Genomic DNA, 17,673 nt, shown 5'->3' with positions numbered 1-17,673 from the left:
TTTTTTATTTTTTTGCAAAACTTCTAATGGCGCACCAGCAGCAGGTGCGCCATTAGTAACCAGGGTTACTAATGGCGCATTTGCATATGGTGCGCCATTAGTAACCTGGGACCAACAAGATATTTTGGACAGCCCACCTACCCACTCACTTTCCCCACTTCATTCTCTCCACCTCCTCCTCCAAGCTTGTCTCGGCTGCCTCCTCCTCCTCACCTCATTTGCACCATAGATTCATCCAAATTAAGTGGTTAAATTACCTTTTTTTGATAGGTAAGTAAGGGGGGAAGCTATCTTTTTGTTGTTCTCCCTCTCCAACAATGTGCACATGCACTTTTTGTGGCCTAGCTAGATCTATGTATGTTCGTGGTGTTGCATATGTTTGTGGTGTTGCATATATGTTGCAGGTACCGGTATTTGAAATGCGATAGTTGCCAATATTTTGCCGGAATGTTGATTCACTTCCGTTTTGGCGAGAATTCTGGCACTATGCATTCTTTTTGGTCCTATTTTTAGGGAATGTCATGCCAAATTTTTTCTTGGTTCTAAAATATCATTTTGCTCTACCCCGCAGGCGACCATGGTCGTACGATGACCGAAGGCATCATGAATAGGTTTTTGAGCTCCGCGAAGGCCGAGATGCTTCAAAAGAACGAGACGGAGATAAGATGTCCATGTCGAAGATGCAAGCTGAAGAGCCTTATTGCGGACCCAGATTCCGGGCAGGTGCGGGAGCACCTTCTCTTGCGTGGTTTCATGGATGGCTATTGGTGGCAAGGTGATGAAGATGACTATGAAGTCATCCATGGGGGCTGGGCAAGAAATGAGGAAGGGCAGCAAGACAACCACCGCGGCTCGGGCGGGCGAGAAGACGAAGAATCTCCAGGACATGATCATGATGGTGATGCTGTACACAGTCATCATGTAGATGCCGGACATGATGATGAAGAAGATGCCGGAGTAGATGAAGGGCATGATTCTGAAGATGAAGATGCCGGCGGAGCAGACGATGATGGACCATCGATGGGCTGGGTGCAGGACCCTCATATTCAAGAGCTGCTTCTCAAGCAGACGGATAACGCAAGAGCTGCCGCCTGAGAGAAAGCCAAGCTGGATCAACTGGAGATAGACGTGGTTACTCCATTGTATGAAGGATGCAGGCCCGAGGATACCCGCCTGAAAGTAATGCTCATGGCTCTGGAGATGAAGGTAAAACACAAAATGACCGACGCATGCTTCGACGAGAACATGTCATTCTGGCACGAACGTCTTCCCAAGGGGAACAAGTGCCCGGCCAGTTTCAAGGAGGCGAAGAAAATCGTGTGTCCTCTGGATTTACCGCACGTGAAATACCATGTGTGCATGAACAATTGCATCATTTATCAGGACAAGCACGCGAAGTCTACCATATGTCCGGTGTGCGGCGTCACTCAATACAAGAAGAGGAAGAAAGCTCCTCGAAAAGTGGTGTCGTACTTTCCGATCACTCCTCGTCTGTAGCGGTATTTCGCGGACCCTAAGGTAGCAAAGCTCCTGCGTTGGCACGCAGATAGTGAGGAGAAGAAGCGAGAAGATGACGCAAATGATCTGGAGATAAATAAAAAAGACAAGCTGCTGAGTCACCCAAAGGATGCGAGCCAGTGGCAAGTGTTGAACTTCGAACACCCAAAATTTGGGAAGGATCCAAGGAGCATCGTGCTGGGCGCGAGCACCGATGGAGTCAATCCGTTTGGCAGCCAGAGAAGCACACATAGCACCTGGCCTGTGTTTGTGTGGATGTACAACCTTCCCCCTAGTTGTGAATCAAGAGGAAGTACATTCACATGAGTATGCTAATTGAAGGGCCGAAACAACCAGGGAACGCCATCAATCTGTATCTAGGGCTGCTGAAAGAGGAGCTAGACACGCTGTGGAAAATGCCAGCCAATACGTGGGACGGCGCAGAGAAAGAATATTTCCCTATGAGAGCCGCACTGCTAACGACGGTGCACGACTATCTAGGTTACGGATATCTCACGGGGCAGGTGGTCCACGAATTTTCTGGATGCGTCAGGTGCATAGATGACACAATGTATTGCCAGCTAGATAGAGATCCCAGGTCTTCGAAAACCGTGTTCATGGGACATCGAAGGTGGCTTCGCGACAATGACCCGTGGAGGAAACGCAAGGATCAGTTTGATGGTGAAACCGAACCCCAAAGACGCCCGCATACGAGGAGCGGCGAGGAAATAGACCAGCTGTTGAAAAATTGGAAAGATTGCCCACTGCCTGGAATGAAGCAAAAGGCGCCAGAGCCGGGAAAGAAGCGAAAGGCGCCAGAGCCGCTGCTAAAGGTATGGAAAACGAGGTCTGTTTTCTGGAACTTGCCGTACTGGAAGATCCACCGTGTGCCTCACAGCCTTGATGTCATGCATATCACGAAGAATGTGTGCGAGAGTCTACTTGGTACCCTGCTCAACATGCCAGAGAGGACCAAAGATGGGCCGAAAGCAAGGGCGGACTTGAAATCAATGGGCATCAGGGAGGAGCTTCGCGCTAATGATCATGATGATGATGAGGAAAAGCAGGACAGGAAAGTCATCGCAAAGGCAAAAAGGCCAAGAAGACCGGAAATGACTACCCTCCCGCGTGCTTCACTCTAAATCAGGAGGAGATCGAGCAGTTTTTCACCTGTCTCATAGGAGTAAAAGTTCCTTACGGTTACACGGGGAAGATAAGCAGATACCTAGACCCAGTGAAGCAGAAGTTCAGTGGGATGAAGTCTCATGACTGTCACGTGCTGATGCCGCAGGTACTTCCATTTTCAATCTGTGGGATCATGGACGCGCACGTCCATGAAACGCTATTTGGTCTTTGGAACTTTTTCGACGTCATCTCCCGGAAGTCGGTTGGCGTGAGGCAACTCAGAAGGCTACAGGAAGAGATCGTGGTGATACTATGCGATCTTGAGATGTACTTCCCGCCTGCATTCTTCGACGTTATGGTGCATCTGCTGGTCCATATCGTGGAGGATATCATCCAACTCGGGCCGACGTTCCTGCACAGCATGATGCCATTCGAAAGGATGAATGGTGTCATCAAAGGATACGTTCGCAACATGTCACGTCCAGAGGGAAGCATAGCCAGGGGATTTTTGACCGAAGAGTGCATCTCCTACTTCATGAATTATATAGGCATCGAGGACCCCGTTGGTCTACCCGTCAACAGGCACCTCGGCGGGCTCGCCGGATGGGGTCACCGTGAGGGTCGCCACAAAATGCATGTCGACTTTGAGGGTCGACTCGCCGACTTTGAAAGAGAAAACCTAGTCGCGCTACAACACATAGACGTGGTCGATCCTTGGGTGGTAGAGAACAAAACCTTTATTAAGAAGAAGTACAATGACCGAGACCAACAGAGGACGGATGGAGATATAATCAAAGAGCATAACTCATGTTTCACGCATTGGTTCAAGCAGAAGCTTCTGTCGTACCCTTTACATGAGGATTATTCCGCGGAAGAACAACTCATTTTCGCCATGTCACAGGGCGCCGAGCACAAACTGATGACCTATGAGGCATACGATATCAACGGCTACACATTCTACACCAAGGACAAGGACATGAAGAGCGATGGTTATCAGAACTCTGGGGTAACGATGGAATCCTACACCGGTAACAACAAAGACAGATACTACGGATGGATTGAGGAGATCTAGGAGCTGAGCTACGCTGGAGAGAAGGTCCCGATGTTCCGTGTCAGATGGGCCAAGAGCGTCCTAAAATAAGACCAGTATTTCACCACCATGGTTATACCCGAAGCCAAATCCAAGACCGCGGGCGCGAACGTCACCGCGAAAAATGAGCCATGGGTACTGGCTTCCCAAGTGGACAAATGCTTCTTCATTACCGACCCGTCAAAGCCCTGTCGTGTTGTCGTGAGGAGAGGCAAAAGGAAGATCATCGGAATGGATGGAGTAGCCAATGAGCAAGACTTCGACAAGTGCGGCGACCCGAAGATCGAACATGACGACGACGATGAAGTAGCAGCATACACCACAAGAAGAAGCAGGACCACCCTACCTAAAGGACGTCCGTTCCACAGAAGAACTCCATTTGCGAAAAAGAAGGGCAAGAAGATTGTGAACAGATAGCTAGCTAGCTAAGATCGATTGTATTTAAATTGTAGCCTTCATATTTCTCGATTATATTTCATGGGCACTTTAATTTTGAACTCATGAATATTTTTTAAATTTCATGGACACTCGATCTCGATCCCCCTCCATCTTGATCGCTATCTCACCTCGCCAGATCCGGTCCCCCCTCGCCGCCGAGCACCCCCCGCACCCTCTCCCCCGCTCCACCGGCCGCCGCCGCCGACGACCCACCGCACCCTCCCCGGCCCGCTCCACCGTCACAAATGAATGCAACTAAAATTGAGAAAAAAAGAAATTTGATTATATTTTCAAATAACAAATTTGATGATATTTTCAAATAATAAATTTGATGATATTTTTTCATATTCATAAATATTTTCAAAAAACAAATTTGATGATATTTTTAAAAAATTATTACTGTTTTTATAAAAAATTGTTATTGTTTCATATTGATCATATTCGTTTTCTTAAAAATTATTAGATGCAACAAAAAATAAAATAAAAATTACTTATGGCGCACCTATGGCTGGTGCGCCATTGCTATATATAAAAAAAACATTCTAATGGCGCACCTGCTGGGGGTGCGCCATTGCTATCTAAAAATAAACATTCTAATGGCACACCGCTGCTGGGTGCGCCATTAGAAAGCTTCCCCCATCCATACACTTCGTCCCTCCCTCGTCCCTCCCTCTCGCCAGACACTTCGTCCCTCTCCCTCCATCGCGCCGCTCCCTCCCTCGTCCCTCCCTCCACCGCGCCGCCGCCGCCGCTGCCCCAACCCACTACGCCGCAGCCGCCCACGCGCCCCCGCCGCCTCCCTCTCCCCTTCCTCCCCCTCGAGCGCCGCCTCCCCCTCGAGCCTCGCCTCCCCCGCGAGCGCCGCCTCCCTCGCCTCCCTCGAAACCCTAGAAACCCGCCGGAGATTTGGAGCCTCGGAGCCGCCGGAGACTTGGAGCCTCGGAGCCGCCCCACGTCCACCAGGAGAGGAGGCCCCATGTCCACTAGGAGAGGATGCCCGCGACCTCCTCGCCGTCTATACCCGCCTCCCCCAAGCTCGCCGTCTCCGCCCTCCGTCGTCTCCGCTCCGGCCACCACCTCATCGTGGTCAGGTAACCCTCCTCCCTCTGCCTCTATTCTCTTGTCTTGCTCCTCCGCCATCAATAATTACAGTGTGCTGCTACCACTGAAAAAGGCAGGAATACAATCCAAATTACTGAAAAAGAAACACTGTAATTATAGGGATATACAGTTTAAACCTGACAATATGGAAGTTTCAGATCACATGGCAGTAAAGTTGCAGGGTTACTGCAAAAAATATTCAAATTAATATAAGTGACCTATTACTGAAAAATACAGTCCAAAACCACTATAACTTAACTGAAAAAAATCAGCCCCCCAAACAGATTACAGGGCAAAAATGCACATTAAATTACACTGAAAGTACACACAGATCCAGTTAAAAACCAAAATTGCTATTACACCCACCACACATATAGTGAACTACACTGCACTTAAGCTAAAAATGTACTCCAAATTAAACTGCATTTTTCAGCCAGGACAATTGAAAATTGAACTAAAAATATTCAGTCCACCAAAACACATCATGAGACACAAGAGACCAGGTAACTCATCATTTGCATCCATCATTTAGGGGTTGTACATCTACAACAGCTAAAAATCACCTCTCGAATTTAGTGTGGTCAAATTAGATACAGTGTGGTCAAATCCCTCTCGAATTTAGGTCAAATTAGGTTCAAAAATTGTGGGAGTAGTGCCTAGCAAACATGAATAATTAGTACTCCATGTGCATTGGAGTACTTGGTACCTGCAAGATATCTGTGTGCTAGAGGTACTCTAGTTTCAGAACTGCATCTTGAACCGTTGTTTACTCTAACTTTAATTTCAGAACTGTAGTTTATGTGAACTTGATCCTGAACAAGTACTCCTCTAGTCTAGCAAGTACTCCTTGCTCTGAACCTGGAGTACGTTCAGGAGTACTTACTCTCTGTAGCTTTCATTTGTTCTGAACTTTATAAATTTGCAGTCATTAGTTTACTATAGTTTCAGGACTACTAGAGTGCTAGGCCTGTAACTTTACTGAACTTGGAGTAGGCAGATCAGGTGTAGGCAGGTTTAAAAATCAGCATGTATCCCAGTTTGCATACTCAAGTCGCAAGGAGTATAAAACATGCTGATTCAGTGTAAATTTATTTAAATTCAGTGTATATCCAGTTTGCATACTCAGTTTATACTCCTAAAACAAGTGACCTGAAACGGGTTTAAACTTGTTTAAATTTGGAGTATGAAAATTTGTTTAATTCAATGTAAACTTGTTTAAATTCAGTGTATATTACTCCAGGACTACTCAGTGTATACTCAGGAGTACTCTAAAAACTTGCTGAAATTCAGTTTAGTTAAACAGGACTGTTACTAACGACCTAGGCCACACAATGTTGCTCCTTCAAGAAACTTAAAGTTTAAAAAAGACATCCATACATAGCAAAATGCAAATAAGCACGAGTAATTGCAGAGATGAGTAAGCAAACATGTGTACCTCTAGTTCAGGATCAAGTTCACATATATATATATGCATACCTCTAGCACTTGCATAACTGTCTGTGTTTGTATGTCAAGCTGTATGCATTTTTTAAGCTTATTTTACTATTCTGCTAGGTGCTTATTCCGCAGTATTTTATTTTGAACCATATTTGCCTTGTGATGCAGTGCAGCTAAAGAAAGGGATAGAGAGAGAATAATGTAAGGGCCCTAACCTAAAGCAATATACTGGTCACTAGCTAATACGAACATGCTTTAGTATTACCTACCTGTATGTACTGTATATGTCATTTTAATTTGATGGCTACTATGTAATGTTCCTTTATTTTGTTTCTAATTTCTGGAGAGGAGAAATGTTGGTCATGGTGTTGTATAATTACTGGAGTAGATGTTAAATTGTTGCCGAATCTAATACATTGTTGAACATTTTATTACTTGTTGCATTGGAGGTTCATCTTGTCTTGAGGCAAACAAAACAGCATTGGAGGCTCATTTTTGAGGCTCATCTTTATTACATATCAGAACTTGCAAACAAATATGTGAAAGACTTGTAAAGTTGCTGGGTTTTGTCTCTGACCATTGTGTCGTGATGAATTTGCAGGTACACCGAGAGGCCCTTGAGTTTGCCGGAATGCCGATTAACTTCCGTTCCGGCAAATTCGGGTACTCCATATGTCCTATTTTCAGCAAAGGTCATGCTGAAATTTTCCGTGAATTTTAGCATGACTTTGCTAAAAATCGTACATATGGGGTACTTGCTACTAATGCATGGGCCGGGGTATCTTAGTACTTAGTTCAATAGGATCAACTGCACCTTTATTCTTGCTGCATTAAACTATAGGTGGCAATAGAGCCAAGTGATTAGGCCCAACTTAGAATTCTCCTTAGCATCGATAAACCCTAGATGATAAACCCAACATAGGTGGCAATAGAGCCAAGTGATTAGTGCCAAGTGATTAGGCTCAACCTAGGGTGCCTCGACATCGATAAACCCTAAATGATGAAAACTCAACTTAGCATTTAGGGTGCCTCAGTGTCGACAAACCCTAAATGATGAAACCTTGGCTTCTATAGGGTGCCTCGGTGTCGATGAGAACCTAAATGATGTACGCTAAGGCTTTTAGGGTGCCTCGGTGTCGACAAACCCTAAATGATAAAAGCTTAGCTTTTAGGATGCCTCGATGTCGACAAACCCTAAATGATGAGACCATGATCTTGTTCCTTGACAATAAACAACTTTTTGACCAAACTTTTTTCCTATTTAGAGTGAAACATGGACCACAACGATGAGGCCGGTGGTTCGCGCGACAGGCAATTCTGGGAGCTGTCCTAGGAGTTGGAGGAAGAACCTCACCGCTATGAGGACGCTGTGGAAGACACTGATCGTGACTACACAACCCCTAGTGGCGTCGGGGATGACACCACTGATGGTGCCGCCGAGGATGCCACCACTGATGGTGCCGCCGAAGATGCCACCACTGATGATGGTGGCGCACGCACAGATGGCAGCCAACCGAAGAGGCAACGGAAGGACCGGCGCCCGAACGTGCTCCGCACCGTCAAGGATGAATTTACTCAAGTGAACGCCGACGGGCATCCAACGGAGCCCAAATATATAGTCAAGGGGTACTCGGTTCAGCTCGGGTGCATTCTCCGGAGCACCGTCTCGATCAACACCGAGAACCTTAGGCATAAGGACCGAGGGAATTTGTGCAACGTCCTCTTCACGAAGCTGCACGAACGATACAAGTTCCCTGCTGAATTTGAAAACACACGCCTCTTAGGGAATAAAGTGAACAGTGCCGCCCTCACGAGGATGAGCATGGCCCTGTCTACCTGGAGAAGCGCGGTGAAGAGAATGATTGAGAAAGGTGATAGTTATGAGAAGATTAAGGCAAAAAATCCTTCAATCAACGAAGAGGACTACAACGAGTTCAAGATCAAGTGCGAGAGCAGTGCAACCTCCGAATCAAGTCAGTGGGGGAAAGAAATGCGGGAGTTGAACTTAGGGGAACACAAACTCGGTCCCGGCAGTTACATAGTGGCGGAGCCTATATGGGACAAAGAGGAAGCGGAGCGTGCCGAGCAAGGCCTACCACCCCGCTTCGAGAAATACAACAGTGACAAGCAGACCAGGAACTATGTCAGGGCCCGGTACAAGGAGGACCCGATAACAAAGGAGCTTACCACGGATTCGAAGACCAGGGCGCTTGAGCTTGTTCTGGCGAAGGAGACTGAAAGCAGTAGCGTGGGGTCGTCTCAGAGCACCCATGCTTGGGACATCACTCTAAATAGGGCATTGAACATAATGAAAAACAAGGATAAGCTCAGTAAGCCATCGTCAGCTGGTCGTGCGGCCGGCAAAGGCTTGTCAACAAAATGGTCGTCATACTATACCGCTGGTGGGTGAAAGAAGAAAAAGACCAGCTCAGAAAGCCAGTCACGCGAGGTTAAAGAACTCAAGGCACAAGTGGCGCGGATTCCGGAGATTATCCAAGAGCAAGTGCAACAAAAACTGGGATCGACGCTCACCGGCATTATGCCTACCTTGATTCATGGGCTGACGATGTGGATTGCGGGTGGTCAACAGGGGCCGCCCCCGATTCCCAGCTTCACAGCCAGCAACTCGCACAACGCGTAGGCGGCGCCATTGGTGTCTCCGGCGGCGGCGGTATTGGTGTCTCCGACGCTGACACTGCCGACATTGGAGCTTAATGCACCCGGGTGTACGCCGGCCGGCACCTCGACAGCAAGCGGCCCCTCCGTCAGTTGCACGCCCGCCGTTGGCGGTGCCTCGACATTAGCCGAGCTCGACGCCATCATCACGGTAACTAATTAAGCCTCTCGACCAAGGACTTCATCTCCTTTTGCCTTTGACTGGGCATCCCTGACGCCCTACATGTTTTCGCAGGGCATCGCCGACGTTCCATGCACTCTCCTGCACTTCGTGAACGACGAGTTGGTCGATGTCGCCAAGGGCAAAATCGTTCAACCGGGCAACCCCATGTTCCACGGTAAACCGATGCCACCCACCATGCATAGGGTTCATCTGGTTCGGGTGCTTCCAGGCTGCGACAAGTTCTTACCTCCGATTCGACCCACCGGGGCCGACGAAGATGATCTGATGACCCTCAGCGCCTACATAAGCTGGCCCCTGCTTTGGCCAAAGAGCCAGATTTTTTGGGGGGCGGGGGACACCACCCCAAAGACAACACCGCCAGTCGTGCCGGCGCCAAGCCATGGCAAGACCGCCGCAACGCTACCGGACATGCCGGACATCCCTATGGCACAGGATCCGAACATGCATATGGTACAAGATCTGGACGATGACGACAACGACAACGGCCGTACATTTAGCAACCCTACAAAAGATGACAAATTCTGCGGGCCTCTTTCTCAAGAACCCAACCCTACAAAAGATGACCGCCATCTAGCTGGTACGGCGGAGAAATCCAATTGCAACAGGCGTCGTCTGGCGTTCAGTTCTCAGGAGACGCCTCCAGCTTCCGACTTCACCGAGCCTTAGATAGCCGAGGAGCCAAATATTATCAGCCCCAGCACACTCAAGAAGGCGGTCTGTGAGCAGAACTCGGTCCCATTACAACAGAAGAAGAAGGGACGGAAAAGAAAGAATAACAAGGGTGCGAGCCAGCCAGCACCGAGTACGATCCGTGCTCAGGACGGGCCACCTTCACCTAAGGATATCTCAAGGAGGGTGCATGTGGCGGGTAGGGCGATGCTACTGACAAATATGCTCAATTCTGCAACCGGTGCTATGCTAAGTCTGCATGACAGTGTTCTTTCTTTGGAGAAGCAGCGTCTCAGAGAGAATGATGTGGCATACCCGGTTTTCGTGGCCAAGGTGCCAGAGGGCTAGGGCTTTGTGGATGGCCCCATCGGGGGTATGATCGTCCCGCGGTTTGATAACATCTTTGCTATGTTTAACCTTCATCCGCTGCACTACACCTTCGTTCGGCTGCTATTGCTGAGTATGCAGAGGCGGATCATTAGAGACAAGACCCCGGATATCATGATAGTCAACCCCTTCTACATGCGTGCCAAGAACTGGTGCAATGCTGGGGACCGGCATGTCGCGAGTTCTTACCTCGAAGGCGTCATTCTGGCAAACCCAGATAAGTATAACTTCCTCGTGCCTTACTTTCCCGAGTAAGTCATCCCCTAACCGCCCTATAACATATGATTTCTTAGATTTCGATCATTCTTTTTTTTCTAACATTCCGTGTTCTGTGCAGTGACACACATTGCACACTCATCCTCTTAAGCCCTAAATATTCCATGGCCACGTATTTCGACCCGGACCGTGACCCCAAGATAGACTACACAAATATCAAGAAAGTTCTTGATGATGTTCTCCCCGGCTACGCCAAATCTGGAGGCACCTTCGCCAAGAAAGTTCGTAGGCGGTACGGCACGCACGTGTTTGCCCACAATACAAAGTTCTCCTGCATCAAGCAGCCTCCTAGCGGTCAGAAGGATGCCTACTACGCCCTCTATCACATGCGGGCGATCGTACGGTACCATCATCACCTTCTGCTACCAGATAATCTCAAAGATTGGGCTACGAGCTTGTCGGCAATCCAGGACGCGGACATCAGACAAGAATTCTTTCGCATCCAGTCGGAGTTTGCGGAAATTATCCATCAAGATGTCCTTCGTACCTCGGGGCAGTTCTACCTCAGATATCAACCGTTCAACCGTGAGATAGACACAACGCTACAAATGCAGGCTAACAACGCCCGCGATTTCATGACCATCACAACAGACGGCGGCTTCATCCACGCTCCGGTCCCATGAGTCGAGTCGAAAGTAGTGATGTTATGTGTAGTTCTGAAACATTGATTGGCTCATGTTGTAATTAAACTTTAATGAACTTGTATGTCTCTTTGGTTTGGATAGTCGTTCAACTTAGATGTAATCGATGCTATTTATTAGTAGGACCAGGAATCGTGCTATTAATGTCCTGCTTTTCTCTTCCAATCCTTTTGTTGCATACTTATATATTGCTTATGTATTGTCTGTTGTTTGGCTTGTGCATAGAGATGTCGTCGTATGTCATGTACAAGGGTCACTACAAGAAATATGTCAACTCGTGACCACCACTATTGGTCACTGAATGGTCACTGTTTTCAATTTGTGACCTTTTTGTGACCAAAAACATAAGGACAAAAGCTGGCCTCATTAACTGACTATAGCGACCTTTCTTCTTGAATGGTCATAGACGTTTATGACCAAAATATGTCTACTGTGGCGTTTTGGTCACTAGCAGCCTCCCCAGGCCATGTAGGCATCCGACGTAGCAATCTGATGTGGCACAAGAATCAGTCCGGTCCAATTCGGTTTTCTACATGGGCCTAGCCCAACAATTCGGCCTTTTCAATATTTATTTTTCCTATTAATTTTTGCTAGCTACATGGGCCTGGCCCAGCAATTCGGCCTTTTTATTTCTAGATGCAGCCTTTTACAATGTATGATCTTTTATTTTTGGCCATTTTATTTTCGATTGTTTTACATTTGTCCCAAATATCATAATATCATACACTGGTCCCACACGTGAGAAATTTCAAATATGCTCAAATTATTTTGATAAGTGGGTCGCATGAGTCATGTTTCCATTGCACACATTTTCAAATCGCATACATAATTACTATTTCATATGAAACAGAAATTGTAATTCTGAAACATACAACATTTCATTCAAAAACAGAGAAGATACAAGAAATTCTGGAGTTCACAATGCCTAAAAAACCCAGCTATTATTAGCTAACTTGGTCTACAAAAATGACTTCGCTTCTTTGAACATCTTCTTTCGTCTTGAATTTAGGCAAAATATCCGCCAACAAGAAAACAGAACAGCGAGGATATAGGATGAATAACAAGTCCGGAAAGATACTGAATAGTAGCGAGGATACTGAATAGCAAGTGATGGGGTGCTATTTAGTAAGATTTAAGTCCGAAAAGAAACATGCATGAAAATTAAGAAGAGCTAGAGCAAGTCTGCATGAAAATTAAGAAGTGCTATTCAGTATGAATGCCCTGAAGTTTCTGTGCACGTCATGCCAAGTCAACAAACACGTAGAATGCATGTGAGCCATAAAAAATGATCACAGTTCAGCACCTACAGCAGCCTTACACAACAGATCAAGCCATGAAGTGATAATAACAGTGTGTGATGAGAAACTGGCCACTCCTTTTAATTATTATGAGCAACAAAACATCTAGTTTCAGATACTCAAAAGGATTCATTCATATACTTAATTATATGCTGATAAGGATTATACTCTGTCGTGGATTTGTTTTAATCGCAGAAGATAGAATTTGTAAATAATCTCCTACTAGCATGTAGCGACTAAGATTTAAGCAGGTATGACAATTCATGTGTTACTATTCCACAAAGGCAGCAAAGAGATATTCTAGAGGTGAAGTAAATGGGGCGCATTTGGAGCCTGAATTGGGATACAGATCAGGCACTAGAATAGTTCCCACAATATTGACACCATCCTGATGAGTGATGAGTACGAGTGATGAGTCCCCTCTCCATCAGGTCACGAGCCAGAGACTCGTTGATCTGCAGGTAGTAGGTAGACACAGGGTGAGCAAGACCATCAGCACCATATATAAATCAAACAACACATATGATGATACACTAATACACTGTGCATACTTGAAAATGCCAGAAGAGTTAAAATTATTAAACTGAGAGCAGTTGCAGCAGCTCAAAGTTGCAGCAGCTCAAAAACAAGCCTACAACAGCTCAAAGTGGCAGTAGCTCTCATAAGGTTTTGCATTTTAGTATTCAGAGCTGCTACAACTTTAAGCCATTTAAGTATGAATAATAAGAAACAACATCTCTTGGGAAGAGTGTAGACAACTTTAACAGAACAAATGAGAAATGACTCTTTAACGCAATATCACAACTACTCAAAGGTGAGAACGAGGAACATGCCATTTATCTTTCAAATGTCAAAGATCGTCACTTCAATCATCACATACACAATCAAGTACACTATAATGAGAGTGTTGTTTTTTAGACTGCACGGTCAACAACAACAACAAGTGTACATAACGTTTAGGTACACAAGCATGCATAGGAATCGAATCCAAGCGGGTGAATCGGATCGGAAATAAAAAATTAGTTATTCAGAATTTTAGTTTTATGTCTGAAATAAAAATTCATGCTAGAAATAGCATCAAACTATATCTAATGCATGACCTTTGTAGATAGGGATGAAGGGGTTCCCTGCCATAACAACCAAAAAGAATCCGCCATCCCGACAGGCAACCGACGGCCAGGATCAAACATCACAAATGAACCGATGCCCAGGGATCAGACACGTGTCGCTTACCACCACAGATCTCTCACAGGTCACTACCAAGCTGAAGTGGATCTTGGTCGTCGATTTTCGCACCAGACGATCAGTTCGGACGCATATTTTACTCCCAGTTGCAACCTATCCAGATCCCTTCTGGCAGCAAAAAATACACAGACAAGAGATTCGTAAGCTAAACTGAGAAAAATTAAGCAAAGCAAATGTTAATTCATTGTTTTTGGAAGTATAAAAGCAACACTAAGTAAATGGTTCCCTTAGTAATAATATATTGCTCGTCAGATAGTATTAGTATTAGCATGGTTAATTCATCATTGGGAACCTTACAACCAGATTACGAGCAAACACACAATAATGTCTCATGGCAAAGTATGGGTGCGCATACCTTTCCCTTCATGAAGTTGGAGAGGCGGCGCATGGAGAGCGGCGGGCGGCTAGTCTTGCTCATGAAGAGCCTCTTGAGGATGACGACGTTGAACATGCTCTTGGTCCTCCTCACCAGGAAACGGTAGAGCTGCACTCTAGAAAGCAACACAACAATCACAATCCAGAAGCAAACCACACATAAAAAAGCCGATCTGGTCTATGCAACACTAGACTATACAGCGCTGCATCCAACAAGAAATGGCAGCCTACCTAGGTAGATGGAAATACAGCTAAACTAACAATCACAAATGCGGCTAGAGCTAATCGAATCACGAAACATTCCTTGCGGATGACATCTTAAACAAAGAAGTGGGTCATCGGACGACGAGTTCGCGCGTGAACACCTTGACGAGGAGCTTGAGGTAGACATCGTCGGACTTGGGCGTGACGCTCTTGGTCCTCTTGTTCCTCCCACCGGCAACGAGGTCGATACCCTGAGCAGCACAGCAGCGTTAGCGCACGCGGCCTAGAGGAAACCTGGAAGGATCTGGATGGGGAGCGGGGGCTGGGAGGCTCACCATGGCTGCTTCTGCGGCGGTAGGGTTTCCTCGCGGGGTCGCACTGTGGCTGCTGCTTCTTACCTCGTCCGCCTCCATCTCGGGAAGGAGAGTGGCGGCGCGTTGAGGGGACGCTTGGCGGCAACGTGGAAGGCGTCGAGGTCGAGGCGGGAGCGGAGCTTGGCGGCCTCGAGGTCATAGAGCGGGAGGAGGAGGCGCACGGCCTCGGTGTCCGCCACAACGTAGAGCGCGGACTCCTCGACGTCGGCCAGGAGGCGACGCACGGCCTCGGTTTCCGTGGATCGGAGGGCCGTGAAGAGCGCCTGGTGGGGGTACGGCGGGAGATCCATTGTCGGGCAGCCGGCCAACCGGAGAGCCGGCGCGGAGCTGACCAAACGGAACCCTAGCGCGTCGGCCGACCTGCTCGACTCGATCTGGGGCATAGGGTAGGGAAAGATGGTGAGGGGAGGGAGGGACGAGGTCGGCGGCGGTGGTGAGGAGGGCTGCGAGGTCGGCGGTGGGTGGGAGCGGCGGGGAGAGGACTGGACTAGGGAAATGAGGCTGGGGAGAGGACTGGATCGAGGGAGGAGGTAGCGGCGGCTGCGAGGAGAGGAGTGGTGCGATGGGGGGAGTCGATGGGATCTGACCTAGGGTTTGGGCTGCGGGTGGGGGTATCTCTTTTTCATTTTATTTTCTATTTTTTATGTAGATAGATGGATGGATGGATGTGGGATGGAGAGATGGATGGATGGACGGATGGGCGCCATGTCATCGATCCGTGGGAAGAGTCCTGATTGGTTCGAAAAACCAGTGATTTAAAAAAGTGTCTAAATACTAAAAATAGAGGGATTTTGTGAAGTAGCTATCAAAAATATTTTGCAAAATGGCACCACACAAATTTTCACTAGAGTTAGACCACATTTTATGGATAAGGACCAATTTCTATGCATTTCTGATCTTTCTAGCTATTTTTAATCATTTTCCGAGTGCCCAAAATGACTTTTTTGTGAAGGACATACCATATATTTGTTGCAAAATTGTACCAAATAAATTTTCTAAAATACTAGGACATATTTAACGCACAATTGACCAAATTATTGGGTGTCAAAATTTTTGATCCACCTCTCATGAAAAAGACAAATTCCCGCTCATTTAGCAGGAAATGGGTCAAATTTGAACTGCAGCATCCTCATTGTTTGTTATTTATTTTTTCCAAAAATCATTTCTAGGTACAAAAGTATCTATTTAATCAGAGAAACACCAAAAAAATTCCAAGATTCAAGCACTAGCTAGGAACGGTCATTCCCGCCGTTTTGACCGCATTTTGAAACGGGCATAAAAAATTCAAAAAAAATTCAAAAAATTGGAAAACCTTCTCATTGTGTCATTATATGTGACCAAGTTACCAGAAAAAATAATAAACTTGTAATGCGGCAATTCTTTTAAAAAACTGTGCTCAGAAACGAGCTATCATGTGTGGAGATCAATGGCTTTCAAGCCAAATGATCAATCTTATGGCCACATTCATGGCATAGTTCATTCAAATGATCTCATATTGTGCACAAGGTTGCATATTGGAATGGCAAACAATATTGCCTAAGGAAGTTTTCATTTTCTTTGGACGAAAAAACCATTTTCCATTTTTCGAGTGCCCAAAAGGAGGTTTTTTGTGAAGGGCCTACCAAATAATTGTTGCAAAATTGGACCAAATCATTTTCCTAAAATATTATTCCATATTTAATTCACAATTGACCAAATTGTTGGGTGTAAAAAGGTTTGATCCACCTCTGGTGAAAAAGACAAATTTTTGCCGATTTAGCTGGAAGCGGGTCAAATTTGAACCGTAGCTGCCTTGTAGTTTGCTCTTTATTTTCTCTAAAAATCATTTCTAGGTACATAAGTATCTATTTAATCATAGAAACACCAAAAAAATTCCAAGATTCAACCACTAGCTAGGAAAGGCCATTCCCGCCATTTTGACCGCATTTTGAAACGGGCATAAAAAATTCAAAAAAAATCAAAAAATTGGGAAACCTTTGCATTGTGTCATTATATGTGTCCAAGTTCCTAGGAAAAATAACAAACTTGTAATACGGTAATTATTTTAAAAAAGTGTTCTCAGAAACGAGCTATCACGTGTGGAGATCAATGGCTTTCAAGCCAAATGATCAATCTTATGGCCACATCCATGGCATAGTTTGTTCAAATGATCTCATATTGTGCACAAGGGTGAATATTGGAATGGCAAACAATGTTGCCTAAGGAAGTTTTCATTTTCTTTGGACGAAAAAACCATTTTCCATTTTTCGAGTGCCCAAAAGGAGGTCTTTTGTGAAGGACCTACCAAATAATTGTTGCAAAATTGGACCAAATCATTTTTCTAAAATACTAGGCCATATTTAATGCACAATTGACCAAATGGTTGGGTGTAAAAAGTTTTGATCCACCTCTGGTGAAAAAGACAAATTCCCGCCGATTCAGTTGGAAGGGGGTCAAATTTGAACTATAGCTACCTCGTAGTTCGCTCTTTATTTTTTCCAAAAATCATTTCTAGGAACATAAGTATCTGTTTAATCAGAGAAACACCAAAAAAATTCCAAGATTCAACCACTAGCTAGGAACGGTCATTCCCGCCATTTTTGACCGCATTTTGAAACGGGCATAAAAAATTCAAAAAAATCAAAAAATTGGGAAACCTTCTCATTGTGTCATTATA

At 45.9% G+C, this 17,673-nt stretch overlaps 1 non-coding gene across 1 annotated transcript; it reads right to left on the bottom strand.

Moving 5' to 3' along the window:
- Positions 1–14,284: 14,284 nt before the first annotated feature.
- On the bottom strand, positions 14,285–14,356 carry LOC123163459 (small nucleolar RNA snoR53Y). The gene has a single exon (XR_006481912.1). It is a non-coding gene; the product is annotated as a small nucleolar RNA snoR53Y (small nucleolar RNA).
- Positions 14,357–17,673: the final 3,317 nt, after the last annotated feature.

Source organism: Triticum aestivum, chromosome 7B (genome assembly GCF_018294505.1).
Source record: "Triticum aestivum cultivar Chinese Spring chromosome 7B, IWGSC CS RefSeq v2.1, whole genome shotgun sequence".
NCBI lineage: Eukaryota > Viridiplantae > Streptophyta > Magnoliopsida > Poales > Poaceae > Triticum > Triticum aestivum.
The sequence above is the reverse complement of the archived record's forward strand: the minus strand, read 5'-3'. Positions and strand labels throughout refer to the sequence as shown.